At 39.1% G+C, this 22678-nt stretch overlaps 1 protein-coding gene across 1 annotated transcript in view; it reads right to left on the bottom strand.

Annotated features, from left to right (window-relative positions):
• The window catches only part of LOC122808244 (proline-rich receptor-like protein kinase PERK12), a 134132-nt gene that overhangs the window by 51164 nt on the left and 60290 nt on the right, over positions 1-22678 (bottom strand). The window lies entirely within an intron of this gene.

A 22678-nucleotide genomic window follows, 5' to 3' on the forward strand; every position in this document is an offset into this window, starting at 1 on the left:
TAATGAATATGATTTGCTGCTGGCTGAAAAGCATTAGTGCAGCATTTAGAAATAAACGTAAGAAGTAAAGGAAAAGCACTGTCTGGGCAGAATTATGAACTTTTTGTCAGGCTAAAGTCTCAGAAGGGGAGAATTCTAATTACCAGGTGAATGTTGTCAAAAGAGGTACAGATTATACCTGATCGGAGTTTTAACCTCATGTCTGAGAAATTCAAAGTGTATAGCAGTCCTGCATTATAGTTAATTAAGTCTAAAACATCTAGTTGAAGAAGACTGTAGCATGGAGAGTTCGAAGCTTTAGACCGTGTAAATTAATTATTTACATATTGTGTCATATGTAGGGTCAAACAAGCTAATATCGAGAGTATATGCCATGAATGCTGTACCAGAGTTAAAACTGGTAGAAAGCAGCAAGAACCATGCATCTTAAAGTCAGCAAGTAAAACCTAAGGTGACAGTTCAATGAGTGCAACAAAAACTAATTGTAAGAAGAAAAATATAATGAAAACTAGTTTTAAGGAGAAAGGCAAGTATCTCTTTATGAACACAGAGATAACAGTAACAGTACAGTGAAGTCAATGACAGCAGTAGACAGTGTAAGTAAAGCAGAAGCCTGTGAGAAAAGTGCTTTGGAAGGACAGCTAGTGATGTTCATTAAGGTTATCCAGGCAGGTAGTATGCAAGATAAAATACAGATGGTGCGCACAGCATTCTCTAGGGGATAAAACAACTGTAGAGAGATATCAATTAACAGATTTGATATTAAGGAAGTGGCTGTTTTTGTGTATCTGTACACTTTGCTGGAGACCCTTGAAAGGGGGAAAATCGCATTTAAAAGAGGCATAAACAACTTACAAGAGCAGTTGAAAGGGGTAAATCCCAGAACACATACACCAATTAAAGGGAAGTTTCTGTTAGGGAGCAGGATGTAGTGATAAGATGGATTAAAAGAAGCGACACAAAGCACACAAACCAGTACAGATGGAAGTTTTACTTAGGGAGCAAAACAGTGCAATGCTAATACAGTTCATTAACAAGTTATACTGTTTCAGAAGGGAAGTTTATGTTGAGGTCTTATAGGATACCCAAATCCAGAAGATGGGCTGTACAGAAAACAGTGGAAGAGTGCTTCAAGGGAGTCATAGTGGAAAATTCTGACTACTGTGCAAAGGATATAGTATCCCTACAACTGTTGCTAAGGCATTAGATGGGTCAACTTAGGACTGGCAAGACCAGACAGGAGGAGAAGGCAACTACACACACCACAAAACCAGCCTCACATAATGCTACCACACCACTGAATCAAACACATAAACACACAAAGACATACTCGGAGGCTCTGAGTAAAAATTTACCTAAACAGCAGAGGCCTCCAAAGCAGACACCCAAACAACTGCTACCTCAAGACACCCCACAAGCAACACATAAACCACAAAAGCAGTGTGCAAAGCAGTCACAGCCCTTAAGGCCAAATACAACACCAAACATACTTGTCATAGGTGACTCCATAGTCAGACACACTGACGTCCCACTCACCAGGCTGAACAAGGAGAGGGTCACAGTAAGCTGCCTATCGGGTGCTAGAATCCGCCACATAACACAAGCACTCTGGTCACTCCACGGCAAGTACAAATATGACACAGTCATTCTCCATGCTGGTGTGAACGACCTGAGACGTACCTCCCTGGACTACATGAAAAGAGACATAGAGGAGCTCTCTGATTATGTAGCCCAGGCAGGTATGACCCTGACCCTGAGCAGTATCCTTCCTTCACCAAGAATGATGCCACAATATAGAGACAAGATGATCAGCTTTAACAATTGGCTTAATGTCTGGTGTCATTCAAAGGGGATCCAGTGTCTGTCTGCCTGGGATGACATGCTTGACAAGCCACGCTGCTTCGCAAGGGACGGCTTGCACCTGTCACCCCTGGGATTCCGGATATTGGCTAAGGCTCTTGCCACCCCCATAGTGCCTTTTTTAGGCAAGGCTGAAATTCTAAACCTACCACCCTAGAAAACAAAAATGGGAAGAAACTGAGGGTAATGCTGCTCAATGCCACAAGTCTAAATCTCAAAATGCACACACTCGAGGCCCTTCTCAGTATGGAGAACATCGATGTCTGTTCTGTAACTGAAACCTGGTTCAAGGCTCCTGAGAGCACCCCAGCACTATTAGGTTTTACCTCATATCATGCGTTCCGGCCCCAAAACCCGGACCACACCATAAAAGGAGGGGGTGTATCCATATTCATAAAGGATACCCACACCTCCAGGTTGGTGGCAACGCACGAAGCTTTGGAAACCATCCAGGTGCAACTAACCATAGGAAAAACTGCTCTACAAATTGTAGCATACTACAGGCCACCCTCTCAAACTCAGGAACCCCACACAGCCTTCCTGAAGACACTGGATGGTATAAATGTATCTCCAAACACCATCATATTGGGTGACTTCAACTACCCGAATATAGACTGGGAACATTACTCAAGCCCTAACTTTCTAGCCCAGCGGTTCCTGGAGTTCATAAATTCAAATGCCATGGAACAGCTAGTCACTGTTCCCACGAGAGGAGAAAATATACTAGATCTCATTATCACAAACATGGGGACAAAATGCTCCACACCGGAAGTATATCCCTCATTGGTGAGATCTGATCATAAACTAATCTCACTGGAAATCCACATCCCGCCCCCACCCCAAACAAAAAAGACCACAGTGAAGAACTTCTCTAAAGCAAACTTCACACTACTCAAGACTGGTGTGGTATCCTTCAAGGCCCCTGAGTCAGTGGAAACCACAACCCAAGCTGTGGAAGCCCTTACAAATGCCTTCTATGAACACCTCCAGGACTGCATGGATCAGGCAATCCCAAATAAAACCAAGACTCTTTCCACAAAGGGCAAACGTCCAGTCTGGTGGAACCCAGCCATTAACAAACTTTACAATAAGAGGAGAAAGCTATTACATGATAGAACAAAATCCATAAAAGGGAAGTCACCCCTGATCATTATTAGTAAAAAAAATACGAGCACTCATAAAATCAACTAAGGCCAATTTTGAGAGAAAAATTGCCATGGATTCAAAGGACAATCATAAGGCCTTTTTCAGCTATATTAGGAACCTGGGTGGAAACTCCCAGATATGCTCAGAATTAGTCCAAAATGATACAAAAATCACTGAACCCACAGACATTGCCAACATACTGGCAGACAGGTTCATTGCAAACTTCACCCCCTCTGCACCCCTAAAGGAGAGATAACTATCCCAGCAGAGTGTAGCCTCCCAGACATCTCAAATGCGCAGGTGAAAGCTGCTCTCTCTAAAGCTAAAAACACAGCATCAATGGGACCGGATGGTGTCCCTGGCTGTGTGCTACACGAGCTAAATGAGGAATTAAACCCGCACATAAGGCAGCTGTTTAATCTCAGCCTTACCACAGGATACGTGCCCAAGGAGTGGCGTACGGCAACTGTGGTCCCACTCCACAAAGGCAGTGCCTCTACGGACCCTGGTAATTACCGCCCCATAAGCTTAACAAGTCTAGTCTGCAAAGCTATGGAGAGGATCATAATGGAACTCATAAACTCATAAACAAAGATATAGGGGACTTGCAGACATTGGACCCAACCCAGTTTGGCTTCGTCAAGGGCAGATCATGCCTTTTGAACTTGGTCGACTTCTTCAAAACAGTCACCAAGGCCATTGATGAGGGAAAGGCAGTCCATACAGCCTACCTTGACCTTGCAAAGGCCTTCGACACAATACCCCACTCGGGTATTGTAGAAAAACTTACCAGCTTAAATGTAAACCCATATGTCACAAGATGGGTTGCAAACTGGCTTAAGGACAGAACCCACAGGGTTAGAGTTGCTGGCGCTATGTCAGACTCCAAGCCGGTCACAAGTGGTGTCCCACAGGGCTCGGTCCTTGGCCCCTATTGTTCGGCATCTACTTCTCAGAAGTACAGGCCAACATGGGAGGACTTTGGCTGACAAAGTTTGCAGACGACTGCAAACTGGGCCATAGTGGAAAGTGCATCGGACACGGATATCCTTCAGAAGGGACTCACGGAAACAGATAGCTGGTGCCAGAGCCATGGCCTGAAGTTAAACGCCAAAAATGTATAGTCATACCCTTCGGGAAAAACAAGGTAACCCCAAGCTACCATATAGGTGGCAATCCACTAAGCACAGAAGAGGTTATCAGGGACCTGGGGACCCAGGTTGACAGTGGCCTTTCTTTTGACACTCACGTTGCTAAAGTGGTTAGAAAGACCTTCTACATTGCCCACCTGATCATGAAGGGATTCACATCCAGATCTAGTGAGGTCATTGTTCCCCTGTACTCATCACTTATCAGACCAATGATCGAGTACAATGCCCCTTTCGGGATGTATCTCACCCGACATCTGCAGCAATTGGAGAGACCCCAAAAGTTCCTCACCAAAAGGATAAAGGGACTCCAAAATCTGTCATATGCTGCCAGATTGAAGAAACTCCAGCTCTATTCAGTTGCATACCGTCTGCTCAGAGGTGACATATGCCTGACATACAAGGCCATGTCCAACCCGGAATTAATGGACATGCTCCACCTCAAAAAATCCAAATCCACCAAAACCACTAGAGCAAGCGACTTAAACCTTAGCACGGATATAAATAGGATGTGCTGGAGGGATAGATTTATCACTCAGAGACAATCTATGCTGTGGAATAAAATCCCGGTCCATGTGAGGCAGAGCACCTCGCTGGCTCTGTTCAAGAGAAATCTTGACCTGTGGATGGGAGATCGTAGGTTTATCCCGGGAATCATCTCTGTGTCACTGCTGGACAGAGGCACAACAAACTAATGGGCACAGTATTTTTTCATATAAGGGGTGGCGTAAGCCACAAAAATTTGGGCTAGGCTTATAAATGCCTTAGGGCAGATAGCCTAGTATAAACCTATGAACCTATGAACCTATAAGAACTGACTATATATTAAGAGCATTGGAAGGACCATTGGGGAAGTACTGAAAAAAGACCTGAAAGTGTGGACTGAGGGAAGGCCCACCCAGGACTAACCTATGGGGTGCAACTTGCCTGAAGAGGAGTTATATTCTCCTTAATAGAATGTTTTACATGGGGCAAATCCTTCCACACAGTACACAGGAGACTGTAATCCTAGGTGCCCTTTATTAATAATAATCCAGTTTGAGGTCACTGAATGCTGGGGAACATGGACATTTCAATAATTGTAGTGAACACAGTTAATGAAGAGTTGCAAAAGTGGTATTTGCTCTACTATTCTGTTCAGTACATTCAGTGCTGCACGACTACCCTGATACTGATGAGTTTGCTAGATTCATTTGTTGCACTTTTCCACCTCTGCACACAGTGTGAATGGATTTTGGAGTAGATCTTGTATGGTAGTAACTGTGTTGTGGTATCATCTGTGTCACTGGGTTTTTAGAATGCAGCAATAGGGGTGAAAGTGTTGCAGAGTCTGTAGGAACAATTTGGGTCTTCTGATTAAGTGATGAAGAGAAGGAACCCCCAATATTCTGCACTTTATTTGTTAATGTAGTTGTTTATAAACTGACTGATGTCTAATAAAGAAATTCCAAGGCAACTACAGCATGTTTTATTAAATGTAACATATACATAGAAAGGTTATGTTCCAGTGGATTTAAAATAGTTGTGATTCCTGGACTTATTTAATTCTCTTTTGGTTGAACAGCCCCTTAATAAAATATCTGCATAATTCTCCTCATTATCTTTTGACTTAGCTTTTATCAAGGATGAACTATGAAATTAAATCATCTATTGTGTATCTTACCAGAATATCACACTAGTTGGAATAGTTCACGTTACTCATTTAACAAATTCTGTGATTCATAGACAGGCCAGAGGTTAATGCTTATGAATAGTATGAGCTGTATTAACAAATGTAAAATGCTGCATTTAAATTTGTAGAGTATGCAGAGTACATGACCCTGAAACACATGATTACATTTATTAAAGCTGCATTCATCATTCATAAGATGCCGGTCCTCTGCAATAATCAATGTCTAGTTTTCACTTCAGGGCCCTTATCGTACCTCTCAACCTCTTAGTATAAGAAATCTGGACAAAGTCTGACAAAATGGGGGGACAAAGCCCAAAAATAGGGATGATTTTAAATATTGCTCTTATAAACTCAGAAAGTTGATAGAGTAACAGAGTTTGTTTAACATACATTTTCTGAAGGATTTGAAGTCTGAAATTCAAATGTATGCCATTATTTAGTGACTTCAATCCTCAGATCATCCTAGTGATTTGTTAGAAAATCATAACGTTTATGATGAATAGGCCAAAAATGTGAGGCAAAAATCTGGACATTCTGCGAAAATCTGGAGAGTTGAGAGATATTACCCAGAAAGGATACAGCACAGGGAGATGTATGATAAATTGTTCCCCTAATCAAGGCAGACACCTTTCTTCATAACACCAACCAATAAGATGCCCTTTGAGGAATTTTTCTGTGAGCTGAGCATAATGATACACAGAAGACAGATATCACTGACACCTAGAATAGTATGACAAGTTTTTATTCTCCTATGAAATTCACTGTAGAAGGCTATGGCTGCATTTATCTGTTCATTTATCTGGAACTCCCTAGGATTTTTTTCAGTTAAAAGCACTTTAGACAAAAGTTAAACACGTTTCAGTAAAAAGCAGAACTATGTTTGGCCATCAAAGCTTAGAAGAAATATGTGAAGTCAACTATGATCTGATCCTGCAAAACTGTTCCTTGCTGCTTTGTATCTGTGTGCTACTGTGCAATACACTAATTACAATGTGTATTTCTTAATGTTTTATGATCTTAATTATATCAGGGAAAGACCACTTTTTACAAGTAAAGTCAGTGGGCAAACAAAGTGTAAATGAATGTAAAAGTAAATAATTATTTTTTGGTCCCTCCTTTTGGTCATTGTTGCTGGTCTGGCACCCATGCCCCATCTGCCCTAGGTCTACCAACTAACTCATTGTCCCCACGGACTTATTCTGGTATTGCTGGAGCCAGTCACTGATCCTAAGCAATGGAGTCTAGGCACATCTGAGCATCCATTCAGTTGGGGGGTTGCATGACCTATCCATTTCCCCTTTCCTTTTATGGAAATGTGGTTTGGTCCAGTGTGGGCATTAAGCACAGATGGCGTATTGTCTCATAATCTAGAGCAGCTCAGTCCGACCCACTTCATACTTTCTAATCATGTCTCCTCTAATGACTAACACAAGTAAAACAAAAGCCAAAAAGGCAAACACACTAGAAAACCAAAACAAAATAGAGGTTGTGGTTTTATTTTATTTTGTTTTGGTCTCCTCTAATGATGCCCCTGAAATCCACCAGCGATCATCACCAAGAGATGGCCATATACCCCCAGGATGGTCAAGTTCATCCCTCCCTGCTAGTCCATCAATTGCCCCAGCTGCTAATAGAACCTGGGGTATGTAAGATGTATTCATGGCTTTAGACATGATGTCATGAATTTCCTGCTCTACAAAGACAAAAACTGAAAGATGTTTCATCTGTTTTTCAAGTGCCTCACCATCCTTCCACCAAAATGGTAGTTGACAGCATCACTGCTTTTTTAATCAATTCTTCTAGAATTGGGGTGCAAATTCCATCAGGTCACTTTGTCTTCCTTGGTGACGCCTGTATGATCATTTATGTATTCCTTTCCTTGCTGAAAAGACTGGTATCAATACTTCTTTGTAATGTTCCTGTTAATGCGGTGAGAGAAAGGTTGGAAGCTACAAATTATTAGGGTCCGATTTCCTTTGGTTTGTACAGATCTGCTTTACTGATTAGATTGCTTTTTCCTACCCTTTGTTCTTAAGCTCTACTTATCACTGGATCTAGGGTTTACTGTTGTCCTCCATGACTAGCCTGGAATAAGGTTACTTCTGTAGATACATTTTTAAACAAAAAGAAAATGTTCTAAGTATCTCTACACCAGGAAAGTAAAAATTGCATTGCACTCGATTTAGTCTAATATTCTGTCAGAATGTTTTTTATAACATTTTACTGTAAGTGGATTATTTTGTTCTTAAACTAAAACAGTTTGTTCAGCCAGCTAGTTTGTTTGTTTGTGTCTTTCAGCTTTTCCCGGTTAGGGGTCGCCACAGCGGAACTCCGGTCCGCTAATGATTGGTAGTTGATTTTTACGTGCCGAGTTACCAGCCCTAGTATTATCTGTAAATAAAGCACCACACTTTAGAACAGACCAGACCTCACACCACAAGTTCCAGGCCAGATGAATTCACTTAGTTTAGTACACAGACTGATTTATTAAAATAAAAAAATAACTTCTGCAGTAAAAGATAGCAGCAAAACTTCAAACTCTAATACCATTAAGAGCAAATAACACTTCTCTGGTGCCTTATTTTCAGAAAAGCCTCAGGTACTCTGAAAAGGCTTTTCTGAAAGCCAAGGTGCCAGAGAAGTGTTATTTGCTCTTAATGGTATTAGAGTTTGAAGTTTTGCTGTTACTGAGGCTTTTCTGAAAGCCGAGGTGCCAGAGAAGTGTTATTTGCTCTTAATGGTATTAGAGTTTGAAGGTGTGGTGTTAACTTTTACTGCAGAAGTTATTTTTTATTTTAATAAATCAGTCTGTGTACTAAACTGAGTAAATTCATCTGGCCTGGAACTTGTGGTGTGAAGTATTGTCTGTAGGTCATTGCCTGTCACTGTTTAATTTCTTCAAGTGGTTTAATAATACCATGATGGGAATGAACCCCATTCCTAAATCAGGGTACAGTTAGAGTTGATGAAATTAGTATTGTTTCCATCTTTGATATTAGCGAGTGCTCTTCTCAGCATCTGCAATGATCCCATATTGCCTCCTTTTGTAATTGATATCAGGTTACATGCGTTGGTAACATATTTAAGTACAATTGTAAATTCTGTTTTATTAGACCAGTTGCTCCTACTACTGTTGGAACTGGCTGGGTGTCTTTCTTACATTTTTCTGTCATTTCTGCTTGCAAGTCCTGGTATTTTATGACTCTGTGTCAATCTGTGCATAAGACACTGTAATCACTGGGTGTAGCAATTTCAATGAACAATGCTACGTTTGTCCTTTTTTCATGGACTACTATAAGCAGTTTTCTTCCGTCTATGTTTGAACTGTTGGTAATGGGTGATTCTTGTGAGATGTACTTCATTATTCTCTGTAATGCTTTGTGGTTCATGTTTCCTGTGATTCTGGACTATATCCATTTTGTAGTGTTTGCATAACCCCAGTGCAAGAGTCTTGCCACATTATTCTGTCTTTCAGTATATAGACGCTCTGCTATAAGTTTATCACAGGTTACATTCTTAATGCCAGATGGCAAAAAAGGCCAAATTTGAAAATGCCAGTGAGATCGCAGTACAGTGGGGATTGGTGTTTTCCCCTTTTCCCACTGTAGTGTGACCTCAGAGTTGGTATGTGTAATTAGCAGGGGGTGTGGGTGGGTTCTAGGGGGATTGTCCCCATGCATAGAATGTGAACTAAGTTTCTCAACAATGTCAGTTTTGACCTTTTCTGATTCAAGTAATACAGTTCACCATTTCAATCATTCATTATTACGAATCTGTTATATGAATCACACCAAACAACAAGATATGCAATTGTTTCCAGTTCTGTTTTACACACCCTACATGTATCTGTTTCTTCAACATTTTCAATGGACTTTGTACGCCAGCGTGCATGTAGTCCACTATCCTGTGCAGCCATTATTAACCTATCATCCTTTGGTTTTAATTTGCCTCTTCTTAACCATTGCTGTGTCAAATGTTGGTCAATATGAGGTTGCCCCAGAAGATTGCTCTACTAGATTGGTGGAGTTTCCATTTTTCCCTGATTATTTGATTCTTTCCTTATATGCTTTTTTTTTTTTGAGGGGGGGGGGGCACATTCACTTGCTGTCCAATTTTTGTCTACTTCTGGTTCGATTTCCATTCCTGCTTTATTTCAAAATGCTTCTACTAAACTAAGCAGTCATGTTTGACTTCTCCTTCACTGGGTTTGTTTGTATCTGTTCAGGTTAGGTTAGGTGATATATGTATGCATTTCCAGAACTGCAGATCTATACATGTAGTCAGTTTTGAGGAGGCCCATACTTCCTTTAGAGTAAGGTATATATGATCATGGTATATACTGATTTTACACATCTTTCGATAAGTATGAAACATTTTTCTTGCTTTTGTGCCCATTCGATCCAGTACTTTTTCCGGCCAATCAATCACCCTAAAGCTGTAAGTTAGAACAGCAGGAGCTAATTGATTTATTGCTTGGACTTTATTCATAGATATCAAGGCAGATTTTAATATTAATTTTATTCTTTTGAAGTATTTCTTACTGTGCTTTTTTCTCATTTGTTCATGTTTTATTGCTGTCCCTTTATCTATTCCCAGATAGTTATATCACAGTCCTGACTTAGGTTAATATTTTTCTTGGTGTTGCAGTTTTCCTTTTTTAAATGTTGCTTTTGCAAAACCAAATGCCATTCTTATACCATCTAAAAAATTCTAACCATTTGTAGTTGTGCTTTTAACTCCTCATCTTATGAACTACACAGTTTTAGACCATCTACAAAAAAGTAATGCCTTGGTGAGAGAAAGGCTGTGTACTACATGTTTTTAGTTTCTGATTTCATCTCTAGCTTGTTACAGTTCTGTTGATCCCCCCCCCCCCACACACACCCTGATCTGACTGTAAAAGACATTGTCTCTGTTGTTTTCAGATCCTTATGGTAATATGACTACCCAAATCCTCCCCTTCTCTTTCATTGCTAATGTCAGTAAGTACAAATTTGTCAGTTGTGTAAGCTATTTAAATTCTTTTACAGTCCCATTGTATTGCATGGATCCATAATACTGACTGCTCAACCCAGCCAACCAATGTTGCTCTTAAGCTGCCTTCCAGTTACTATAAATTACCTATGGAAGTTACTCCCAGTCTCATCTCCTCTGCTTATACTTGTGAGCACTATCACATCAGACTGGAAGTCCCTCCCCTTCGCCTGGTAACACTCCGTTTACACTTTTTCTTCTTATCTTCCTGCTGCTTGGTACACATTGCACTAACTAGAAAGTTTAATGCATTTTTCATATTGATTTTAAAATCTGTTCATCCTAGCGTTCTGGTATACAGACCCTTCCTACAAATTCAGTTTATTAGCTCTCATTAGTACTCTTTTTCTTCAATATCGTGAAGCCGCAGTTTACCTCACAGTCTTTTGCCAGCCTGATAGCAATGGGGACACTAAGGGAATGCAAGATCTGACTTATGCTTACAGACAGCTGTTTAATTCTTTCTATAAACAATCCATACTTGAGAGGTGCAAGTATCTACTAAACTTGGAGGACAACCTCTATTCAAAGGATATAGTCTGTAACCAGCATGTTATCAGTTCTGACATCTAGCTCACACATCCATACCCACTATGTCCTAGACAAACAAAAAGCCTTCTTACGGTAAGGTGCCTAAAAAAGTCTCAGTCTAAATAACAAAGGCTTCCTCGAGGAAGGTTTGGTATACAGGACACACAACATCACACTAACAGGCGAACAGCATACACAGACATTACTGAAAGCACAACTACAAAAAGAAGTTACTCAGTGGACAGGCTGAAGCCCTTAAGGTAGCAAGGCACAGCCAGCACATCAGTAGATGTCTTAGTTATATGTGACTCCATACTCAGGTACACAGATGCACCACTTATCAGAGTGAGGAAACAGAGAGTGATGGTTAGCTTTCTCTCAGGTGTCAGGATCTGCATCCTTTTTAGGGCCCTCATGTCTCTTTACCTTAACAAATATATGACATGGTCATTGTGCTCATGGGAGTGAATGGTTTGAGACATACCTTCCTGGAGCATATGAGGAGAATATGCGTCTGAAATTTTTATGAAACTGGTATTGACCAGTATCCTATCATTGCCAAGGATGATGCCACAATATAAACAAAAAGTAATGGACTTCATTAGCTTAGCTACTGTTGTCATTCTAATATATATCAGCCTGGGAGGAGACAATCAAAAACCCTGAGTGAGTTGCTAGTGATGGTCTGAACCTCTCCTTCTTCATGATTTCTGTATATTGCCCAGGACCTATTCCTACTCCATGCTGCCTTTTTTAGGATAAGTCATTCTCCTGAAATTACAAACATAGCTAATAAAACTCAAACTATATAAAGGTAGTACTGCTCAATTCTAGAAGTCTAAACAAGACATTTCACTTTTTACAGGCATTCTTAACTCTTGAAAGTACAGCTATGAAACATGGCAGAACAGTGAGAGCATCCCCCTCAAAGTGTAGGGTTTCAGTGTCTACCACTCTTTCTGACCCAATGAGTAAACTCACAGTGTTATTGGTGGGTCTGTGTCTGTATTCTTAAGAAGCCATTTGACCTCCAGACTCTTAAGCCAGGACAAAGGCCTTGAACTACTCCATGTCCTTTTCATGATAAACAGAACTCCACACCATATTGAAGCCAGCTATCATATCCCCTTCCATGTCACTTGGATCCCACAATGCATGTCTAAACAAACTGATGTCTCTCCCTATGGAGCTTAATTCTCTTCACTTGGGTGGCTTCAACTATCTCTCCATTTTCTGGGAAACCTACAACACCTCAAATGAATACACATAAAGATTTTTGGACTTTGTTTATGTTAGCTCCAAAGACCAACTGGTTCTAGTCCCAGCTAGGGAATCAAAAATATTAGAACTGGACCTCATCAATATTGCCATCCTATGCTCAACACCTATGGTTACAATGTCACTAATCAAATCTGACTTCACTCAGTACCATTAACTGTAAGTGTAAAACTTGACTTGCCACAAAACAAATACAAAAAATAAGCAAACATTTGTCAAGAATGTGCCCTATCATTGTTCAGCTGTTATAGTGAAACTTACTGTTATTTTAATATCAAAGTCTGAATGCAAAAGATAGCAACTTTTATATCCATAAAAACCTCTGAAGGAATTTCTGCTTTGTAAGTTTGGGTTAAAATGAAGTCACTCTGTATAACATTAAATTTCCAAAATCAAAATTGTACTTATAACTTTAGTGGCTTGGAATATTTTTTATTACAATTTCCAATAGAATATTCTAATGATCCTTTTCACAAATAAACTTAATAAATTCTTGCTTTTTTCAAATATACATTATATCAAAGCTATGGTCACCCAGCCTCTTACTTTGAGAAATTTGAATGTTTAGCATTATGATAAAATCTCCAGTTACCCAAGAGGAAGAAATAGTAACTATTCAAAGTCAGCTGCTCCTAACTGGAGGGAAAGCATTTCTTCTTCCAAATGTTTTGCTTGCTGTACTTAATGAATAAGCTGTGTGTGTGTGTGTGTGTGTGTGTGTGTGTGTGTGTGTGTGTGTGTGCATGTGCATGTAAGCCCGCACGTGTGTCTGTTAATATATGTATGTACGTGTGTGTATGTGTATCAGCTCAAGTGTGTGTGTGCATGTAAGCCCACACGTGTATCTGTTAACATATGTATGTACGTGTGTGTATGTGTATCAGCTCAAGTGTGTGTGTGTGTGTGTGTGCATGTAAGCCCGCACATGTGTCTGTTAACATATGTATGTACATGTGTGTGTATGTGTATTAGCTCAAGTGTGTGTGTGTGTGTGTGTGTGTGTGGGTGTGTGTGTGTGTGTGTGTGCGTGTGTGTGTGTGTGTGTGTGTGTGTGTGTGTGTGTGTGTGTGTGTGTGTGTGTGTGTGTGTGTGCACGAGCATGTGAGGCTGTCAATATATGTACGTGCATGTGTGTATGAGTATCAGCTTGAGTGTGTGCATGAGTGGTAACATGCTATTTTAAAATTATTTATTGCAGGAATTGTCTAATATACTGTATGGTTGCATGAAACATATGATATGTCTAGGTTCCCTACCTGCAGTATTCTAGTATTTTTAATTACATAACTTGGCACTGTGACTACCTTGTCTGCTTGAACAGTTAGTATCAATTTGATATCCCATGTGTAATATTTACAGCTATGTGGTTTTCCTGAGAAACAACTCAGAAATTCAACAGGTAAATGAAAGCAGATAGCATTCCTGTTTACAAACTATGAAAAGAATAACCATCTCAAATCAGTGTTTCCTGACTAAAGAAATAAATCACAAAATAGCATAGTATGTAAACTTAAAAATAATAAAAACGCTGCATCAGTAATCCCAGCCAAACATTTATTCACCACAGTTTTAGCTCTTTTGTTCCAAAACACAGGATCTTCATCACAAACTGTAAAAAAAAAGTAACTCCCTTCCTTTTTAAAACCTCAGAAAAAGGCACCATGCCTAGACCAGCAGCATTTTAAGGAACACACACTTGCAAATACACACTTAAAAGTAACACTAAAAATTCACACTTACAAAATACTTGCATAGAATATACTCACATGAAATATGTTGCATAAAATAAATATATGTCAATAAATGTTTCTTCAAATAATTTAACTCTAAAAAGTTGTTTAAAAACTTTCCTAAAAATAATTTAAGAAAAAGTTGGTGGATGTCATAAAAAGTATTCTGCCATAAAATGTTCATGTAAAGGTATTAAAAATTGCAAATATCCTTGACCTTGCAATATTATGACAGACAATTAGATTTGATTTTTAAAACAGGCTTAATAGATACTAAATCACTGATGCCGGGGGGTGGCATTCAATAAAATTTTACAGTTGTGTTCTCTCTTTTCAACAAATGTTTCCCCAGTCACCACCTCTTTCAGGGTGTTCCACTTTTTCCAAAATAGTGAAAATAAATTTTTTGAAATCACCAGACTGCATCGAAAGTTTGTAAAGGGCATTAAATTGATGTGCCTTACTGATGGCATATACATGCTGGTAAAATCTTAAAGGGCCAACAGTCTTCCCAACATAAAATGCTGGGCAAGATGAACAGAAGGCAACATACACAACCCCTTTTGTGTTACAGTCAAATCTGCCTTTGACTGTAATCAGTCTTAAAAAACATGTACTGGTAAACTAATGCCTTCTAGAATGAACATTACTTGCACGCTCCACACTGTTTCATCCCCCAGTTTTTGGTAAATTTACTTGTACAGCTTCCACTGGATTCAAATAATGTTTTGAATTTTTTGTTGTTCTTAAAATCAAATCTGGGCTGCTCTCGCAGTCTGTTGGTTAGCCTAAGACTTCCAAAGACAGCACACCAATGACTACTTATAACATTCTTTAAAGAGTGAATGTCTCTACTGTATGGTAAAACGCGTGCCTGTGAGTGATCACCCAGACTTAAACTGATGCTTTGCTCATTGATATTCCTTGTATTCATCATATGTTTAGACTGCTTAATAATGGGACCACAGCTAGAATTTCGATGTTCCAAAACAAATCGACCAACATTGTCCAACATATTCTGGGGGTAACCCCTGTTTCTGAACATATCACACAATACGTTGACCTCTATTTAAAATTGTGTGTCATCAGAAACCAATCTGCTGAGTCTAATTAATTGGCCCCTCACTAAGCTCTGTTTTTGCCAGATAGGGTGTTGACTGTCAAACTGCCAATATGCATTTGAAAAAGTGTTCTTTCTAAATATGTTGTATTCATACCTAAGTTTTGATATAATGTGATATCAAGAAAGTCTGTGGTCTGTTTATCATATCAATGGGTAAATTCTAAGAAGTCAGTAGAGTGATTTAGATAATCCATAAATGATTTAAACTCTTCTAAGTCACCCTTCCACAGAGTTAAAATATCATTCAGGTACCTTAAATAGGCTTCCAACTTGAAAGAAAAGGATGAGTTCAAAACCATAGAGGTTTCCCAAAAACATAAAACCATATCAGCAAAAATAGCGGCTGAAACTGCCCCCATAGCCACACCTCTGTGTTGTTTGTAATATTCACCCTCGTATGTAATTGTTTTTTAATTTTTTAACGTTTTTGTAATTATTTGTCAGCACTAACTGCATAAATTGTAGTATCAGACTAATTTCTGTCTTGCTGAGGTTGATACCTCGAACCGTTGCTTGGTGCAACCAAATCCAACTCATCCTCATGAGGGGTTCTAGAAATAAGTCTTTGATATCAATAGTGACAAATAAAGCCTCTTTACCAAACGTAACTTCAGAGATGGTCTTGAGAAAATGCCAGGAGTCCTTAAATAAGTGATGTTTGTCCTCAGGGAATGATTTGAGTTTGTAGTCTACAAATTTGGCTAGAGGTTCTGTTTTGGACCCCACGGATATGACAATGGGCCTTAGGGGATGGTCAGTGACCAATTTATGGATCTTCGGAATCCCATACATCCCTGGGATTCTTCATTTGTTGATCACTAGAAACTCCCTCAGGGTCAAAGGCAGGTCATAAGTGACAAAAATATCCTCCGGTAATAGATCAGTGGCATGGTATGCAATGTTAATTTCATTGCAAGATACTTCAATGGACAATTTTACATTATGCAAATAGTCCAACATCTTGGAGGAATAAAGGTGTTTGTCCATTATAACCACTCTCTCACCCTTATCCAGTTTCATAATACATAAGTTCTTGTCATAGGCCAATACATGTAACAAATCTCTCTCTCCTCATTAGTGTTATAAAACGTAGGTTATCTATTTCTGTTGCACCATTCCCTCATACGTCCTTCACACAATTGCTCAAATAAGTATATACTGGGTAGGACTGGAGGATTGAATGTGCTAGTTCTCCTTAGGCAAGAATTACATGCACTGTCTTCTCTGGGTGCCAAAATACAGTTTAAATTCAGCTTCCTAGTAAACAATTTAAGTTCACTTATAAGTTCTACCATATCAGGGTGCCTAGATGGCAGATATTTAAATCCTTTTTGAAATAATGTACCAAGGGTGTTAGTAACAGTGAGGGTAGAAAAACTGTTATCTTACAAGGTCCAAAATTGAAAAATAAAATACCTTGGTCTCCATCAATTGATGGTGTTGAAGAAACTACTTCCTGTACGGTCTGTTTTGATAAGTGGTCCTCTGAAATGGTGTTGAAGAAACCACTTCCAGTACGGTCTGTTTTGATAAGTGGTCCCCTGAAAATCCTGGATGTAATGACTTCCACCAGAATTGGAGACAATGTTCGCCTGTCTTTCCTTCCTTTCCTGCAATCTATTCAATCTTTGGGGACCATTAATATCCTCCACATGTGCCTCGTATGTTTCGTCTGAATTATGGTTGGAAAGCCCACTACTGTTTTCTTTAAATTCACTTCATCTTTGTGGGCTAGGGTAGACCTTTTTAGCCTTGTAATCATTAATGTCTCTTCTAATCTTTGTTTGCTTCCCCTTAAAAGAAGCTGCTTTGTACTCAGTAACTTTGTTTAAAACTGCCTGGAAATCATCCAGTTTGTGTTCAAACAACAAATGTTTTTTTTAATTTCCAGGTTCAACTTCTGAATCTCCTTTTCTAAAAAATGAAGCTGTCTCAAGTTATCTTGCACAATAATGTTCATATACTCGATGCTTATAGGGTCAAAAAATTCCACCAACGCCATATGAAAAACAGAACCATGTGTTACCCCATTGGGGTATTTCCAGATTCGTAAATCCTTTGGTACATGTTTATTGGCAATGCGAAATTTAAAAAAAATAATTGTCCATCTGTAAAGATTTATACTTGGTCAGTAACTTCTCAAACTGAATGATTCTGTTTCCAAAAGTAAGTTCACAGTCATTAGTATGTGCATTGCTCATTTCCACCTTCTGAACTGTTTCCTCCTCAAACAAATATTTTGGTGTAAATCAGTCCTGCATGTTAAAACAACCTCTTGATGTAGAGGCAACATTCACTCCACCTGGGGTATTGTTATTATTACATCCTGCGACAATCAGACCATTAGCACAAACTGCAGCATAAGTTGTAGTGTTTGCCATATCTGGACTGCTTCTACTGTTGTCAGCAACATTAATTCCATTGCCAGTGCTGCTGAAACTTGCAACCAATGAGTCAACACATTCTTTCAGCTGTGTATACACTGCAAAAGTATTGGAAGGTCCACAAGTGTATCATTGTGACTAAAAGGATAGAACTGGCCTCTGAACCGGAAAAAAGATTAGCTTGAGACATAAACTTTGAAAAGAGTAACCATCCCAAATCAGTGTTTCTTGACTAAGTAAAAAGATTGGTCCCTTTTATTGACATTTGGCAATTTCACTAAAATATTAGGTTGCATTGGTTGCATTGTTGTGTTTTTCTTTTGTGAATTAGTAAACATTTGTTGATCTCAGCTTTATAGACCATATAGTTACACCTTTAAGAAAACAAGCACAACTTTTCTTACCCCTTGTGAATATGTTAAAATATCTGCATAAGACCTTGAACAAATGACTTTTTATACCAAATGGCATCTTTAATTCAGTGATAAATGGTTCCTTAACTACCCTTATATGTATATCATTTTAGCAACTGCTAGTGATAAAGCTGTCAATTTTCAAAGTATTTTTGTTAGTATTCATAATGCCTTAAAGTTGAGAGCTCCTAGGCTGTAACATGTATGCTAAGAAATGGAGTGTTTATAATGACAATAAACTGTATTATTGTTTATATATTATGTGCATTTTAAGTGAATAGATTTTTTTTTTAATATTTTTAAATATGCGTAAGTTTGCACAGGCTATGTATGTTTCTTTAAGAAATTTTTTTTTGTCATCTGATTGACAGTTGGTTTAAACTTCTAAGTAGGTTTGATGTTTTGTTCTAGGTTCTGATGAAGTCCATTTAAGGAAGAAAGTGCTAAAACCAGCTCTCTGGATAGTAAAATTCTACCTTTTGAGAAGGCATTTCTTGTCTTTTTTTTTCTGATAAGATATTTCCTCATCCTATCTTTAATAGGCCAGTTAACTAAGACCAGCTTTCATGGGGTTGCTATGTTGAGTGATCAGAGCTGCACAGTTTACTATGATAAGATTCAGACAGTAGCACTTAGGCACACTGCAAGGTTTAGGTTTCTCATTGTTTACTACAGAAATATGTCATGTATGGCAACAGAACGTATCCCAACCTCTTTTTATTGCACAACTGAATTTTGTTGCAGCAAGTGTGTTTCATCCCATAACTCCTGCCAGGTATTTGATCCTGGAGAGAAACTTCCCTTCTTAGGATGACATATTTAATAGCACTGCCTTTACTAGAGACAAATCATCAGCACAAGAACTGTGGAAAGGTTTTTAGATAAGTACTAAGCTAGCTGCCCTTGGTGGCCATTTTAAGCCTAGCCAATTTTCCTTTCAAAGGTGAGAATCAAACCCTGTACTTTGTGTTTGTCAAACAGACACCTTAACCATTATACTAACTTCCAACCTACTAAGTACTAGACTAACAGCCAACATCCAGAGGTAAGAATCAAACCATGTACCTTGTTAGCTGTATGGCAAACCCTTAACCATTATGCCAGCCCTATTCCATAAGTCTTAAACAAATGCAGCATATAATCATTTTAGGCTTTCCTCTTTCAGAGTAAATGACACCATTGTGATTAAATGAAGCATTAGTCACACCAAGTCACGCTATATTGTTTAAACATAGGGCATTATTTTAAGAATGCGATTAAGTTTTCACTTCTATATAAATTACAGCTCTTAAATCTATGACGTGCCAGATGAATGGCATTGTCTTAAATGTAAGGCTAAGGGATTAAAACCTGCCAGTGTTACAAAGCTGCATTTGCAAGTTAAGTACCTTTTGAATAATTTGGCATCAGATTTTTAGCATACTTTTTATAGCACTACATCATGAACGAAAATGCATTTAACATCTAAAGAGGAAGCTATTTTTTTCAATAAAAAGTACAGAAATTATTTAGGGCAGAGACAAGTATATTTTGACCTGGAAAAAAAGACATCTAATATTTTAATCAGCAATACTGACAGAATGGCTTTTATGAGCAATGTTTACAAAATGGGTATAGTTAAATGATGGTATATTTAGAATTTCTATATTTCAAGCTTCATTCAAAATATTATATACCATCAAATGAGTGAGGGAATGTTTACAAATGAAACAGGCAGTTAATATTACATATACACTTGATTTTTTACCCAATATTTTCAAATTATTCATCTTATTTCTCCACTTCATCAACCTAATGGGTTAACATTGACATACTGCCTGGAAGCTGTTTATAGGCAGTGTAAAGTGCATTATTCTTTGGTTCAGACTTGTGCAATGATAGCACCAAGCTTGATAAGCCTGGGCTTGACTGTTAAAAAATAGCAAAGTTATGGCCATGAGCCACAACATAGATTTGGAACAGGCACAACTAGCCTCAGGGAAGAGAAGATGCAAAATGTTTTATAGGTTCATAGGTTCATAGGTTCATAGGTTCATAGGTTCATAGGTGGGTACTAGACTATCAGCCTTGGGACTTATATAAGCCTAGCCAAAAAGGTTCCCTGGCTTTCGCCACCCAAGGTTTTTCTTAAAGAGGGCCAATGAGGAGCTTTGCTTGACATGAATGTATGCCTCCAGCATGTTCTGTTTATTGTGGTGACAAGGTTTAGGTCCCTGGAGCGTGTGGTTCAGAGAAATTGGGATTTCTTTAAGTGTAGCACTTCCAACAGCTCTGGGTTTGACATAGCTTTGTATGTTAGGCAGAGATTGTCTCTGAGTAGGCGATATGTGATGGAGTAGAGCTGGAGTTTTTTGAGACAGTCTGCCTATGGCATCTGTTTGAGGCAGATAATCCTCTTAGTGAAGTATCTCTGTGGCCTTTCCAATTGTTGTAGGTGTCTTGTGAGATACATGCCAAATGGGGCATTGTACTCTATAATGGGTCTGATGAGGGATGAGTAGAGAGGAACAATGACCTCTTTTTTTCTAGAGGAGAAACCTTTTGTGATGAGGTGTGCCACATAAAAGGATTTCCTGACTACTATGGCAATGTGGTTGTCAAAGGAGAGACTACTGTCCACCTGTGTTCCGAGGTCTCTTATCAGACTTTTGGTATTTAGTGAGCTACCACCTATGTGGTAGTTCATGGATACCGAGTTTTTCCCAAAGGGGATGACAGTGCACTTCTTGGCATTGAGCTTCCCTCAGGCTAGTTGTGCCTGTTCCAAGGATTTCCTGACTACTGTGGTGATGTGGTTATCAAAGGAGAGACAACTGTCCACCTGTGTCCCGAGGTCTCTTATCACACTTTCAGTGTTTAGTGAGCTACTGCCTATGTGGTAGTTCATGGATATCGAGATTTTCCCAAAGGGGATGACAGTGCACTTCTTGGCACTGAGCTTAAAGCCATGACTTTGACACCAAGCATTTGTCTCTGTGAGGCCCTTTTGTAGAGTGTCTACATCATTATGTGATTCTATTATGGCTCCCAGTTTGCAGTCATCAGTGAACTTTGTTAGCCAAAGACCTTCTGTGCTGGCCTGCACTTAAGAGAAGTAGATGCCGAACAGGAGAGGACCCAGGACCTCGTCACTGGTCTGGACTCAGACTTTACTGTGTGGGTTCTGTCAGTGAGCCAGTTGGCCAACCATCTTGTGACATAGGGAGTTATGCCCTGTTTAGTGAGTTTATCTATAATTCCAGAGTGGGGATGGTATTGAAAGCTTTGGCGTGGTCAAGATAGGCTGTGTGCACTACCTTGCCCTTGTCTACTGCTCTAGTGACTGCTTCAAAGAAGTCTATCAGGTTTAGTAGACATGATCTACCTTTTACAAACCCAAACTGAGTGGGGTCCAGGGTTTGGAGGTTACCTATATCTTTGTTTTGTTACCAGTTGTCACAGTACAGGTAGCAGCTGACCTTTCACTGACAGTGACACATTAAACTTGGAATCCTTGGTTAAGAACTCTGCTGCAATGAATTTCTACTGGAGAAGCTTGTAACTCTTTCAGAGTTATTAGCTTACAGCTATGATCTCACGTACGCACTTCACATCATCACTTCTAGAGGATTATGACTGTTTAGGAAGACTAAAACTGTGAACTTCCCCTCAAGGCAGCAAGATAAAGTAGTTATTCATTTGTGCCAGGTGGAAAGGAGTAAACTGAAACAAGTTATCTTGTAAATGTCGGATTTGTTCTTTCAACTCTCAGGCATGATAACATGAAACATTTCTCCATTACAGACAAGGGATGAGTTTGATGCCGTGCATTTTGTTTTGCTTTTAATTGAAATGGCCAAAGAAATGCACTGAATCTGAAAATCCCCTACAAATATGCATCATATTTTTCAGAGAAGTCCATGTTTAGTTTCTGAAGGGTGAAGATATATCTGAAGATAGAAGGAGGTCATGTTCCTTCTGCATGAAAGGGAAAGAGTGGGGAAAGGAAAATTCCAGGTTGTGGTCCTACAGAAGAACAATTGGGAGGTCAAACAGACTATCTTGTTAAATTTATGAAGGAAATAATGGGTTTTCTTTATTTCTTCAGTTATATTATGGATTAGAATTTTAGGCAATAGTTGGATAATGAGGAAAGTTGATGAATAAAGGTAAACTGTTATTTATGCTGAATGGAATTTTCTTTACCAAAGGTACTGCACGCAGGTGGAATGGGCAGCCACCTACATTCCAAAATGGGACATTAGACATTGAGATTAGACACAGAGAGTGGCATTTTAAAGTCTTAATCAATGTCGGTTTACAGTCCCATTGAGAGGTCATCCCGACAGAATTCTCATCATAATTCAGGTCACAAATGGT

Source organism: Protopterus annectens, chromosome 8.part0, assembly GCF_019279795.1.
Source record: "Protopterus annectens isolate FY-2018-M chromosome 8.part0, PAN1.0, whole genome shotgun sequence".
NCBI lineage: Eukaryota > Metazoa > Chordata > Ceratodontiformes > Protopteridae > Protopterus > Protopterus annectens.